This window comes from Heptranchias perlo, chromosome 1 (genome assembly GCF_035084215.1).
Source record: "Heptranchias perlo isolate sHepPer1 chromosome 1, sHepPer1.hap1, whole genome shotgun sequence".
In the NCBI taxonomy this organism is placed as follows: Eukaryota; Metazoa; Chordata; class Chondrichthyes; order Hexanchiformes; family Hexanchidae; genus Heptranchias; species Heptranchias perlo.
Window position 1 is genome coordinate 109,879,045 of NC_090325.1, and position 15,166 is coordinate 109,894,210.

General features: G+C 41.9%; 1 long non-coding RNA gene across 1 annotated transcript in view; it reads left to right on the forward strand.

The window, feature by feature from the left end:
* The window catches only part of LOC137339191 (uncharacterized), a 142,535-nt gene extending 130,279 nt beyond the window's left edge, over window positions 1-12,256 (forward strand). The window contains exon 4 of the long non-coding RNA XR_010966623.1: window positions 12,187-12,256. This is a non-coding gene — a long non-coding RNA (uncharacterized lncRNA). The remainder of the gene's footprint in view (window positions 1-12,186) is intronic.
* Window positions 12,257-15,166: the final 2,910 nt, after the last annotated feature.

The following is a 15,166-nucleotide window of genomic DNA, read 5'->3' on the forward strand; positions in this document are numbered from 1 at the left end:
AGACTTGGCCTTTTTTTTCATTCATTCATGATATGTGGGCGTCGCTGGCGAGGCCGGCATTTATTGCCCACCCTAATTGCTCTTGAGAAGGTGGTGGTGAGCCGCCTCCTTGAACCGCTGCAGTCCGTGTGATGAAGGTTCTCCCGCAGTGCTGTTAGGAAGGGAGTTCCAGGATTTTGACCCAGCGACGATGAAGGAACGGCGATATATTTCCAAGTCAGGATGGTGTGTGACTTGGCTCGAGCTTTACCGCTGGTTTTTCATCTTCCAGATAGTTCCGCAATCCCACAAGCACTTTCATAAAGAATGAATAAATCGTCCCGCACTCACACTTCTTCTGCCTTGTGGAGTAATGATAATGTTCAGGAACAGGAACTGTAGCTGAATTATGCTCTCCCTAGACTAGAGACACTGAGGGTAATTCTGCTAGTTTAGATCTATGCACTCAGCACAGACCTGGGATTGTAGCTGGGATCTTTCTGATCTGTATGGCTCAGTAGCATATCAAACAGTGCCTTTTACAATTGAGCCACAATAGAATTTTTAAGCAAACAAGTATGCATTTTAAGATATGAATTGGATCATCTTTCCAAAGCTCTGATGTAGAAATATGATCAAAGCACAAACCAATTATCATAGAGAAAGGAGCTGTAGCAGGAAATTCCAGGACATGATCCTTAAGCTCTTATGTTTAGTGATGATCAGTACACACTCAAACAATAATTCTTCAGTGTTTCCTGTATCAAGGCACATTATCTTACATCCACAATAAACACTACCTGCTAATCTTTACCCATGTACTTCATTTCTCTAGGTCCTTTTGAATGCTTTCAATCTCAATTACATTGATCTCCCTGACCAGAAAGCTTGGTGTCATCAACAAATTTTACAATATTGCTAGAAGGGCCCTCCTACATATCTTTTATGAATAGTGTGAAGAGCAGTTAACCCAGAGAAGACCCTTGCAGGACTCCATCAAGAATTATCCCCTCCCCTTACACATTAGCATACCTGGAATTTATCCATAGTATTTACTTGAGCAATTAAAATATATATTTTGATCCTTCTTTCACAAGGTAGATATGAAAGAAGACAGCCATTTGGCTTATCTTAGCTTGGCTATCCAGAAAGAATCTAGATTGACCTCATCATAGCATCCAGCTCTTTCTTGAATAATTTCAAAGATTTTGTCTACTACCTGGAAGTCCATTCATATGTTGCTCACTCTTTGTCCAAAGCAGTTGCTTCTGATATTAGTCCTAAATTTACCTTTTGCTAGTTTGAACCTTGCCCTGTTGCCATGAGTTAGTTTTGAAGTAATGTTCTGGATTTACCCTTTCAATACTGTATATTAACTTATATACCTCTTTGAGGTCCACTCTGAAATGCTTCTTTTCAAGGCTGAAAAGCTAAAGTGTTTTTGGTCTTTCTACATAACTCTTAGGAATCAGTCTAAGGGTTTTCCACAGCGCAGAGAAAAACCCTTAGACTGATTCCTAATATAATGCTGTCATAATACAAAATATTTTTGTCAGATCGTTATCCAAATATATTTTGCCATATAAGTGCCATTGCTATATCACGTTCCAAGTTTACATGTTAAAAATGGCCACTTGGGTGGGTACCAGAGGGCTACCACCACCCATAGAATCATACACCAGAATTAATCATTTACCTTCAGGAGAACTCGGGAGATAAATAAATGTAACTGTCTTCGTAACTGGAAAAGCACAAGTGGTCACACCAACTGCTGGGTTGGTTGAAGTGTTCACTGCTCCCTACTCGTATGTCATAAGATAATTTCTCACTGAAGGCTGTTCATTGGAGAGTTATAAGTCTTCAGGTTGTCAAGGGCAACAGAATGGAGACAATTGATGCTCACATTACAGAAATGACCGTATTGTTCAATACTATGCTTTCCTAACAGAGCAATGTTTTAGGTCTTCAGCTTTCAAAAGTAATCAAGATTTGTACATATTGTACATATTCTGCCAATATTCTGCTGTTCCATCAATATGATGTGGTTTCCAGTTATACTGGAATATGATTAGACTACATTTTAACAACAGAAGGAATTTCATTGTAATGGCTAATTAACAGGTCTGATTTAATTTCACATAGGTAGGAATAATATAGCAATTAAACTTGCAGACTGCTTATTTTCTGTGACTCTGAGATCCCTTCGATCAGTTAGATGTTCTAGCTGGAGTTGCATCAAGTACAGAGTACAATGACACAGCAGTAATCAGTCAACGGCTATTTTTAATGGCACTTTTATCATCGTATCTGAAGCTAAAACACAATTAATTTACCCACTGATTCAAGTTCTCTGCCTAGAATTTGAGCAGTGGCCTCAGCCCTCTGCCTGAATGTTAAAGAGTTCATTATTATTACCTTCAATCCTGTTCAACTTGGTACACAGGTGCTTATTTGATGCTATAATATAGAATAGAAATACTACATGATTTAATGAAGTTATTTTTACATATATACATTCTCGGGATAAGGGCATCACTAGCAAGGCCAACATTTATTGCCCATCCCTAGTTACCTGTGAGAAGGAGGTGATGAGCCTTTTCCTTGACCCACTGCAGTCCATGTGATGAAGGCACTCCCACAATGCTGTTAGAGAGGGAGTTCCAGGATTTTGACCCAGCGATGATGAAGGAACGGTGATATATGTTGAAGTCAGGATGGTGTGTGACTTGGAGGGGAACTTATATGTAATGGTGTTCCCATACACTGCCGCCCTTGTCCTTCTAAGTGGTCACGGGTTTGGGAGGTGCTGTCAAAGAAGCCTTGGTGAGTTGATGCAGTGCATACTGTGGATGGTACACACTGCAGTACACACTGCAGCCACCGTGCGCCGGTGGTGAAGGGAGTGAATGTTTAGGGTGGTGGACCGGCTGCCAATCAAGCGGGCTGCTTTGTCCTGGATGGTGTCGAGTTTCTTGAACGTAGTTGCAGTTGCACCCATCCAGGCATGTGGAGAGTATTCCATCACACTCCTGATTTGTGCTTTATTGGTGGTAGAGAGGCTTTAGGGAAACAGGAGGTGAGCCACTCACCGCAGAATACCCTGACTCTTAATTGCTTTAGTAGCCACAGCATTTATGTGGCTGATCCAGTTGAGTTTCTTTAAAGAAGTTCCGTGCCTAATTGAAATTACTGAAGTGCCAGAACCTGACTCAGCTACCTACGAACATACGAATTAAGAGCAGGAGCAGGCCATTCGGCCCCTCGAGCCTGCTCTGCCATTTAATAAGATCATGGCTGATCTGATGGTGACCTCAACCCTACTTTCCCCTCTACCTACTATAACCTTTGACTCCCTTGTTAATCAGGAATCTATCTAACTCAGCCTTAAAAATATTCAATGACCCTGCCTCCACCACTCTCTGGGGAAGGAAGTTCCACAGACTTACGACCCTCTGAGAGAAAAAATTTCTCCTCATCTCTATCGTAAATGGGAGACCCCTTATTTTTAAACTGTGGCCCTTAGTTCTAGTCTCTCCCACAAGGGGAAACATCCTCTCAGCATCTACTCCTTCAAGTCCCCTCAGGATCTTATATGTGTCAATAAGATCACCTCTCATTCTTCTAAACTCCGATGTATACAGGCCCAACTTGTCCAACCTTTCCTCATAAGATAACCCCCTCATCCCAGGAATCAGTCGAGTGAACCTTCTCTGAACCGCCTCTAAAGCAACTATGTCCTTTCTTAAATAAGGAGACCAAAACTGCACGCAGTATTCTAGATGTGGTCTCACCAATGCCCTGTATAACTGTAGCAAAACATCTCTACTTTTATATTCCATTCCCTTTGCAATAAATGACAACATTCCATTTGCCTTCCTAATCACTTGCTGTACCTGCATACTAACTTTTTGTGATTCATGTACTAGGACACCAAGGTCCCTCTGTACCTCAGAGTTCTGCAATCTCTAACCATTTAAATAATATACTGCTTTTCGATTCCTCCTGCCAAAGTGGACAAGTTCACATTTTCCCACATTATATTCCATCTGCCAAATTTTTGCCCACTCACTTAACCTATCTATATCCCTTTGCAGACTCCTTATGTCCTCTTCACAACTTACTTTCCTACCTACCTTTGTGTCATCAGCAAATTTAGCAACCATATATTCAGTCCCTTCATCCAAGTCATTGATATAGATTGTAAATAGTTGAGGCCCAAGCACTGATCCCTGTGGCACTCCACTCGTTACATCTTTCCAACCTGAAAATGACCCATTTATGCCTACTCTCTTTTTCCTGTTAGCTAACTAATCCTTTATCCATGCTAATATGTTATTCCCTACACCATGAGCTCTTATTTTGTGAAGTACCCTTTGATGTGGCACCTTGTCAAATGCCTTCTGGAGATCCAAGTACACCACATCCACAGGATCCCCTTTATCGACGCTGCTTGTTACTTCCTCAAAGAACTCTAATAAATTAGTCAAACACGATTTCCCTTTTACAAAGCCGTGTTGACTCTGCCTGATTGCATTGAGATTTTCTAAGTGCCCTGCTATAACCTCCTTAATAATAGATTCTAGCATTTTCCCTATGACAAATGTTAAGCTAGCTGGCCTGTAGCTTCCTGCTTTCTGTCTCCCTCCTTTCTTGAATGGAGGAGTTACATTTGTTATTTTCCAACCTGTGGGACCCTTCCAGAATCTAGGGAATTTTGGAAAATTAATACCAATGCATCTACTATCTCTGCAGCAACTTCTTTTAAGACCCTAGGATGAAGTCCATCAGGACCTGGGGACATGTCAGCTTTTAGTTCTAATAATTTTTTCAGAACCCTTTCCCTGATGATTATAAATGTTTTACGTTCCTCCTTCCCTTTCACCTCTTGATTCACAATTATTTCTGGCATGTTATTTGTATCCTCTACAGTGAAGTTGGTAGCAAAATTCATCCACCATTTCCTAGTTCTCCATTATTGATTCCCCAGACTCACTCTCTAGAGGGCCAACGCTCACTTTACTTACTCTTTTCCTTTTTAAATACCTGTACAAACTCTTACTATCTGTTTTTATATTTCTAGCTAGCTTTCTCTCGTACTCTAATTTCTCCCTCCTTATTATTCTTTTAGTCATTCTATGCTGTTTTTTATAGTTTGTTCAGTCTTCTGACCTGCCACTAATCTTTGCGGAATTGTATGCATTTTCTTTCAATTTGATACTATCTTTAAACTTCCTCAGTTAGCCACGGATGGTACGTTCTTCCCCTAGATTCTTTCTTTCTCACTGGAATGTATCTTTGCTGAGTGTTGTGAAATATCTCATTAAATGTCTGCCACTGCATCTCTACTGACCTATCCCTTAACCTAATACCCCAGTTCACTTTAGCCAGCTCTGTCTTCATGCCCTCATAATTGCCCTTATTTAAGTTTAAAACACTAGTCTTAGACTTACTCTTCTCTCCCTCAAACTGAATGCGAAATTGAATCATATTGTGATCACTGCTACCGAGATGCTCCTTTACAATGAGGTCATTAATTAATCCTGTCTCATTTACACATTACCAGATCTAAAATAGCCTGCTCTGTGGTTCGCTCTAAAACGCGCTACTCTAAGAAACTGTCCCGAAAGCACTCTATGAACTCATCTTCCAGGCTACCTTTGCCAATCAGATTCTTCCAATCTATATGTAGATTAAAATCACCCAAGACTATCGCTGTTCCTTTCTTACAAGCCCCCATTATTTCTTCCTGTTTACCCGGTCCTACAGTGTGGTTACTGTTAGGGGGCCTATAAACTACTCCCACAAGTGACTTCTTGCCTGTATTAATTTAGTTTTTAAACTCAGTAGCGTTCAATTTTTTTAATTGAAATATATTCTGCCTAAAAAAACAAGCATAGCAAAATCTAAACCACAGTGGCTTAAAGAGAAGGATAGAAGAAACATAAAAATAAACAAAAATATTTCAAAAGATTCAAGAAAACAAAAAGTAGGGAAGTTTGGGATTATCACAAAAGGCAACTGAGGAAATCTAAAGAAAGAATTAGAAAATAGAGAAATAAGGAGATAAATTGCAGAGGATAGCAAGAGGAACTCAAAAATGCTTCTATAATAATAGAAGGAAGGTCAACAAAACAGTTGGTCCATTAAATCAAAAGCAAAATACTGTGGAAACAGAAAATGCTGGAGAAGCTCAGCAAGTCAGGCAGCATCTGTGGAGAAAAACAGAGTTAACGTTTCAGGTCGGAGACCTTTCACCATTAAAGATGAATTGGGTAAACTATTAGCCCAGTCTATCCAGTCCCACACCAATGTGGGTTGACTCTTAATTACCCTATGAAGTGAACTAGCAAGCCACTCAGTTGTATCAAAAACCGTTACCTAAGGTTCAGGAGGAAGGCCCACTAGGCAATAAATGCCAGCCTTGCCAATGACACCCACATCCCAAGATTAAATTTTTTAAAATTACAAACGATCACGAGTTGGCAAATATAATGAATGGATTCTTCATATTATTTTTCACAATGCAGGACTGTAGACAATTCCAGTCGTAGTAAACAAGGATAATTGATTCAAAGCACATATAGAAGTTAGTAAAGAATATGTTATCTGGAAATTAAAAGGATTAAATATTCCCAAAAGATTCCAGGCCAGATGGGATACATCCCAGAATCCTCTATTTATGAAGATCTGTTAGTTGATCTACCAAGCTGCTAGCAGCATTTTGAAGAGATCAAGCCATGAGAATGACAAGACGAATGAAAATGGAAATGTTTGTGTTTTCACAATTGTAAACAGCTCTATTCTCTGAAGACTGTACATTTTTGAAAATGCACTGCTGATTTATTTACCAAAGTAGGATCGGTGAAGAGTAAACACTCTATTATCCTTTTAAAATTACCATTATGTTTAAAGATGCATATCTCTTTTTTTTAAGTTATCTACTTAATTTGAAGTTGAGTTTATATTTTCAGACTGTAACCTCCAGTCATCTCTTTTACATTTCTTTTGATTTTTTAAATTATTATATGCAGGGAATTGTATGTAGATTAAACCAGGAACTGTGGAGGAGCAGAGTGATTTTGGGGTCCATGTACAGAAATCACTAAAAACTAGTGGACAGGTACAAAAAATAATTTAAAAGGCTAACGAAATGTTAGCCTTTATCTCAAGGGGGCTGGAATACAATCGGGTGGAAGTTATACTACATTTGTATAGAGCTGTGGTTAGACCCCATCAGGAGTACGTTCAGTTCTGGGCACCGCACCTCAGGAAGGATATGTTGGCCTTGGAGGGGGTGCAGCACAGATTCAACAGAATGATACCGCGACTAAAAGGTTAAATTATGAGGACAGTTTGTATAGATTAGGCTTGTATTCCTTAAGTATAGAAGATTAAGAAGTGATCTAATTGAGGCGTTTAAATTTGATAGGGTAGATAGAGAGAAACTATTTCCTCTGGTGGAGGAGGCATAACCTTAAAATTAGAGCTAGCTTGGTTCAGTGGTGATGTCAGGAAGCACTTCTTCACACAAAGGGTAGTGGAAGTATGGAACTCTCTCCCCCAAAAAGCTATTTTTTTATTTTTTTATTTATTCGTTCACGGGATGTGGGCGTCGCTGGCGAGGTCAGCATTTATTGCCCATCCCTAATTGCCCTCGAGAAAGTGGTGGTGAGCCGCCTTCTTGAACCGCTGCAGTCCGTGTGGTGAAGGTTCTCCCACAGTGCTGTTAGGAAGGGAGTTCCAGGATTTTGACCCAGCGACAATGAAGGAACGGCGATATATTTCCAAGTCGGGATGGTGTGTGACTTGGAGGGGAACGTGCAGGTGGTGTTGTTCCCATGCGCCTGCTGCCCTTGTCCTTCTAGGTGGTAGAGGTCGCAGGTTTGGGAGGTGCTGTCGAAGAAGCCTTGGCGAGTTGCTGCAGTGCATCCTGTGGATGGTGCACATTGCAGCCACAGTGCGCCGGTGGTGAAGGGAGTGAATGTTTAGGGTGGTGGATGGGGTGCCAATCAAGCGGGCTGCTTTATCTTGGATGGTGTCGAGCTTCTTGAGTGTTGTTGGAGCTGCACTCATCCAGGCAAGTGGAGAGTATTCCATCACACTCCTGACTTGTGCCTTGTAGATGGTGGAAAGGCTTTGGGGAGTCAGGAGGTGAGTCACTCGCCGCAGAATACCCAGCCTCTGACCTGCTCTCGTAGCCACGGTATTTATATGGCTGGTCCAGTTAAGTTTCTGGTCAATGGTGACCCCCAGGATGTTGATGGTGGGGGATTCGGCAATGGTAATGCCGTTGAATGTCAAGGGGAGGTGGTTAGACTCTCTCTTGTTGGAGATGGTCATTGCCTGGCACTTATCTGGCGCGAATGTTACTTGCCACTTATGAGCCCAAGCCTGGATGTTGTCCAGGTCTTGCTGCATGCAGGCTCGGACTGCTTCATTATCTGAGGGGTTGCGAATGGAACTGAACACTGTGCAGTCATCAGCGAACATCCCCATTTCTGACCTTATGATTGAGGGAAGGTCATTGATGAAGCAGCTGAAGATGGTTGGACCTAGGACACTGCCCTGAGGAACTCCTGCAGCAATGCCCTGGGGCTGAGATGATTGGCCTCCAACAACCACTACCATCTTCCTTTGTGCTAGGTATGACTCCAGCCACTGGAGAGTTTTCCCCCTGATTCCCATTGACTTCAATTTTACTAGGGCTCCTTGGTGCCACACTCGGTCAAATGCTGCCTTGATGTCAAGGGCAGTCACTCTCACCTCCCCTCTGGAATTCAGCTCTTTTGTCCATGTTTGGACCAAGGCTGTAATGAGGTCTGGAGCCGAGTGGTCCTGGCGGAACCCAAACTGAACATCGGTGAGCAGGTTATTGGTGAGTAAGTGCCGCTTGATAGCACTGTCGACGACACCTTCCATCACTTTGCTGATGATTGAGAGTAGACTGATGGGGCGGTAATTGGCCGGATTGGATTTGTCCTGCTTTTTGTGGACAGGACATACCTGGGCAATTTTCCACATTGTCGGGTAGATGCCAGTGTTGTTGCTGTACTGGAACAGCTTGGCTTAGAGGCGCAGCTAGTTCTGGAGCACAAGTCTTCAGCACTACAGCTGGGATGTTGTCGGGGCCCATAGCCTTTGCTGTATCCAGTGCACTCAGCCGTTTCTTGATATCACGTGGAGTGAATTGAATTGGCCGAAGACTGGCTTCCGTGATGGTGGGGATATCAGGAGGAGGCTGAGATGGATTATCCACTCGGCACTTCTGGCTGAAGATGGTTGCAAACGCTTCAGCCTTGTCTTTGGCACTCACGTGCTGGACTCCGCCATCATTGAGAATGGGGATGTTTGCAGAGCCTCCTCCTCCCGTTAGTTGTTTAATTGTCCACCACCATTCGCGACTGGATGTGGCAGGACTGCAGAGCTTTGATCTGATCCGTTGGTTGTGGAATCGCTTAGCTCTATCTATAGCATGTTGCTTCCGCTGTTTAGCATGCATGTAGTCCTGAGTTGTAGCTTCACCAGGTTGGCACCTCATTTTTAGGTATGCCTGGTGCTGCTCCTGGCATGCTCTTCTACACTCCTCATTGAACCAGGGTTGATCCCCTGGCTTGTTGGTAATGGTAGACTGAGGAATATGCCAGGCCATGAGGTTACAGATTGTGGTGGAATACAATTCTGCTGCTGCTGATGGCCCACAGCGCCTCATGGATGCCCAGTTTTGAGCTGCTAGATCTGTTCTGAATCTATCCCATTTAGCACGGTGGTAGTGCCACACAACACGTTGGATGGTGTCCTCAGTGCCAAGACAGGATTTCATCTCCACGGGGACTGTGCGGTGGTCACTCCTTCCAATACTGTCATGGACAGATGCATTTGCGACAGGTAGATTAGTGAGGACGAGGTCAAGTAAGTTTTTCCCTCGTGTTGGTTCGCTCACCACCTGCCGCAGGCCCAGTCTGGCAGCGATATCCTTCAGGACTCGGCCAGCTCGGTCAGTAGTGGTGCGACCGAGCCATTCTTGGTGATGGACATTGAAGTCCCCCACCCAGAGTACATTTTGTGCCCTTGCTACCCTCAGTGCTTCCTCCAATTGGTGCTCAACATGGAGGAGGACTGATTCATCAGCTGAGGGAGGACGGTAGGTGGTAATCAGCAGGAGGTTTCCTTGCCCATGTTTGACCTGATGCCATGAGATTTCATGGGGTCCAGAGTCAATGTTGAGGACTCCCAGGGCCACTCCCTCCTGACTGTATATCACTGTACCGCCACCTCTGGTGGGTCTGTCCTGCCGGTGGGACAGGACATACCCAGGGATGGTGATGGAAGAGTCTGGGACGTTGGCTGAAAGATATGAATCTGTGAGTATGGCTCTGTCAGGCTGTTGCTTGACTCGTCTGTGGGACAGCTCTCCCAATTTTGGCACAAGTCCCCAGATGTTAGTAAGGTGGACCTTGCAGGGTCGACTGGGCTTGGTGTTTTGCCGTTGTCGTGTCCGGTGCCTAGTGGTCCGATGCCGGGTGGTTCGTCCGGTTTTATTCTTATTATGACTTTTCGTAGCGAGATTTTACAACTGAGTGGCTTGCTCGGCCATTTCAGAGGGCAATTAAGAATCAACCACATTGCTGTGGGTCTGGAGTCACATATAGGCCAGACCAGGTAAGGGCGGCAGGCTTCCTTCCCTAAAGGACATTAGTGAACCAAATGGGTTTTTACGACAATCCAGTAGTTTCATGGCCATCATTACTGATACTAGTATTTTAATTCCAGATTTTTATTTTAATTAATTGAATTTAAATTCGCCAGCTGCCGTGGCGGGATTTGAACTCATGACTCTGGATTTTAGTCCAGGCCTCTGGATTACTAGCCCAGTAACATAACCACTATGCTACCGTACCCTGGCTAGTTCAATTGAAAATTTCAAAACTGAGGTTGATAGATTTTTGTTAGGTAAGGGTATTAAAGGATATAGAACCAAGGCGGGTAAATGGAGTTAACATGTAGATCAGCCATGATATAACTGAATGACAGAACAGGCTCGAGGGGCTGAATGGCCTGCTCCTGTTCCTATGTTCCTAAATTGGGATTATCATAATTTTTCTTGATTATGCACAGAAATTTTCATATATTGTACAACAAGAACATGCATTTATATAGCGCCTTTAACGTAGTAAAACATCCCAAGGCGCTTCACAGGAGTATTATCAAACAAAACTTGACACCGAGCCACATAAGGAGATATCAGGACAGGTGATGAAAAGCTTGGTCAAAGATGTAGATTTCACAGAGCGTCTTAAAGGAGGAGAGAGTGGTAGAGAGGCAGAGTGGTTAAGGGAAGGAATTCCAGAGCTTAGGACCTAGGCAGCTGAAGACACGGCTGCCAATGGTGGAGTGATGAAAATCAGGGATGCGCGAGAGGCCAGAATTGCAGAAGTACAGAGATCTTGGTGGGTTGTAGCGCTGGCGGAGATTACAGAGATAGGGAGGGGGGAGGCCATGGAGGGATTTGAAAACAAGGATGAGAATTTTTAAATCGAGGCGTTACTGGACCAGGAGCCAATGTCGGTCAACGAGCACGGGTGATGGGTGCACGGGACTTCGAGTGCGAGTTAGGATACGGGCAGCAGAGTTTTGGGTGAGCTCAGGTTTACGGAGGGTGCAAGGTGAGTGGCCGGCCACGAGAGTTTTGGAATATATTATAGCTGGATTATTGAAATTTTTATCATTTAAACTGGCTATTTGGCTACCTGAAAAGAGTTAAAGGATCATTTTTAGTGATGCATTATGAGTGGCTAAACTCTTTCATTGACATTATTGAATTTGTAATAGATGATGTGAGACATAATAAAATCATGTGCCCCAATGTGCTGCAAAAAATGACCAAAAAAGCTAATTGAAAAAGAAAATATTGCCCTAGTTAAAGTACATTGGATTCAATATGGGTGAGAAGTGATTTGCATGGAGAGGGTCAGGTATTCCTTGAAACTTGTTTGGTTAAACTGATAGCTCTATTTACAATTGTATGGACAATTAAGAGTTTTCTAATTATTGATATAGATAACAATATTGACCCCACTTAATTGCTCTTCTTACAGTTTCTTTGAGGCTTTATCTATTGTAAAACAATCATGGATAATTATTCTGTCAAGTAATCTCACACAATTATTTTGTCTATTAACTTTCAATCTCTGACTTTATTTTGTTGAGAAACCAAGATGAAGGATCAAGCTCTGTAGTGAAGGATACAACCAAGGTTGAAAAGAGTATAAGAGATAAGGTAAATCATAAAGTAGTGATTATCTCAGTTTAAAATATTTTAAATAAATAAATTTAAAATGAATAAAATTAAATCAATTGATATAAAGGGTGCATGTCATATATTAAATATCATGCCATTTCTCTGAAATAGTTCAGTGTCATTTTCAAATACTATTCTGTATGATATTAAAAATGATACCTTTGAAGCTCGTTTCTCAACAATCTGCACTTAATAAAAGCTTGAGATGCCAATGATAGACTATGGATTTTTTTGTTTGTTTTAACACTCAAGGACAAATTTGTGCCTCGAGCATGGAAATTCATGTGCTGGGAATGATATTAGAACTCTGGACATGGAAGTCAGCAAGTCCCCCAGGATTTTCCAGCCCATTTAATGAAAGGAAAATCCTGCAAAACCCACTTAGCCTCTGCACCCAAAGCCATAATATATGTTCCCAGCATGCAAAGCTCTACCTCAGGGCAGCAAATTCATAAAATCTGCCCTCCAGTGCCAAAATGATACACATCCTGGTTGGTATAGCACAGTCAGATGCTAAGTAAGATTTCCTCTGCACCAACAATATGATTACTCCAAAGTCAGATGAGTGCTCTTTTTGCACCATGTAACAGCTCCATTTCCCTCGCCAACCATCCTGTGGCATTCCTGAAAAGAGATTACAACTTTAGAGCCAATTATTGGCAGTTTTTGTACTATGGACATGTGTCCGGTAGTAGATGAGCTGAGACAGCTCAAACTCGTTACAACTAAATCAATAGTTACCATTAGAGAGGTGCCGTTCATCCCATCAATCTGGACTGTATTCCAACTTAGATCCCAAAGGTGAAAGGACACTGCATTACACAGAACTCCACCAGCCCCCTCCAGTTAATAAAAGTTTTAGAGAAAATAAATCTTTTGAAATTTGAAAGAGTTTGTTAGCAATTCGTTTTGCAGTAGGTATTTGTTTCCCATCTGGAAATTTTAAGAATGAAATCAATGGAATGAAAATCAGACGGATTCTATAATGGACAGGCAATTCACTCCACCAGATTACTGCCCTGATAGTAGAGACAAAAATTCACCCCAGGATATTTTTGAGGTCAACTTTTCCCAGATGACTTGTCTGGTGTTGGTAGTTGTAACTAAGTCGATCCTTTGTATTTGACTCAGTAATCCAATATCAGAGACAGCCAGGTCCACAGTGCTCCAGGCACTGCGTTTGATGGACCAGCCAGCCTGGATCAGTGAGGGACTTGGAGGGATAAACTTGCCACTGGATGTGTGAACTTCTTCCCATTCATCTTCAATAGTACAAATACCCTAACGGGGAAGGTTGATTTTTTCTGGACAAACAGCTTGTCGGTGTTCTGTACTGGTGAGCTATGTGGTTTTAACTAATTAAATGCCAACAGTTACACTATGCATATTCAAGGTGCCTAAGCCTTGGCTATTACCAACTGCACCTGCATTCTCCAGACTTAGCTAAGTTGGGTGTGCACTCCATACCAAGCAACAGAAAATTTGTTTGTGGATTTCTCAATGGTTTTGCTTGGATGGGTTTCCACACATATTAGTTAATGATAAAAAAAAGTTATGCATTTCTTATTACAATTCAAAGGGATAAATGCCAATATAAGTCAGAGAATTGGAGCTCAAATCTGTATTTCAGTACTCTGATTTTTAATACTAAAATTCGATTTGATTTTATTAACTGTACTAATGGAGAACTAAATACTCCTGTGGTGTTCTCTGCTCTCCCTCCTTAGTTGCTTTTCATAATACAGAGCAGACTGTTGGTAAATTCAGTTTCTAAGTCCCTGCAAAGTTTTGCGTCAAAATATGTTTCTCCTATAGGAATCTTTTGCAGTCTTGTTCTTTCTAGGGCTATTTTTGCCTGAAGCAAGCATGAGTAGCTCGGTTCTCCACCCTGATGAGGCATTCTTCTCTCACTGTGCTCTGTGGGATGTTGTAATCTACGTACTGGATGGTACTTGTGTTCTGACATGTGGCTTGTGGATTCTTGGAGTGTAGCAAAATAGGGCAGTAATCCTATTACATCTGTTACCTTGGCTCCGTCTACAGAAATGTTATTTTAAAGTCTACAAATTGCCAAGGGTTTTTAAGGATCACTTCTTCTGCAGCTCATTATCTCAGGTTTTTATTTGTCACAACAGTGAGCTTTTCAATTCCTGGTGGTCATTATCTCCATTTCTTAGCTGCAAAATGATTCTTGCATAGAAACATATTATTTGGAGACTTGTCGCATAGAGGCAGTTCTTCCATTTAAGTGAAAATTCTGCTGAATACATGACTGAAATTGTTTGAAAAGGCAAAACAAGCTATTTGATTGAGAATACCAATCTTATCAGCTCAGGCAGTAAAGAAGCCCGTACAACAATATTTTTTCACTTTCAAAGAGTGGGTGGGTTATTTTTATCCCTAAAATAACCATGGAAATCATTGCCAACTGCATTTAAGAACATAAGAATTTTTAGGAACAAAGCCTGGCAACCCCATACCTATTGGATAGATCAGTCACACCAACCCTGTCTTCTCACTATATCCCTCAATTTCTTCTCTTACCAGAAACATACCTAATTGCCTTTTGAATGAAATATGCAGCCCACTTTGTTGGCCTTTGAGTAAAAAAGTTCCACCTGATTTTCCTGACCAAGAGGTGAGAGGGCATGATGAGTTGAGATGGAGGTTGAAGTTCTGATGACACATAATGACATCCTGATCATATATCTGATTATTGCGCCTTGATTCCTGCCTGCCGTAATTAATTCTTTTAAAAAACAGGTATTCCCATTGCTACTGCTCAGTGTAAAAGGCAGAAGTAATTTCAAAGTGTCACAGTGGTTAAAACGACTGCTCCTGGCAAATCCTTGTATTTAAATCATTTGGCTTCATTTTTTGGTGTTTTTT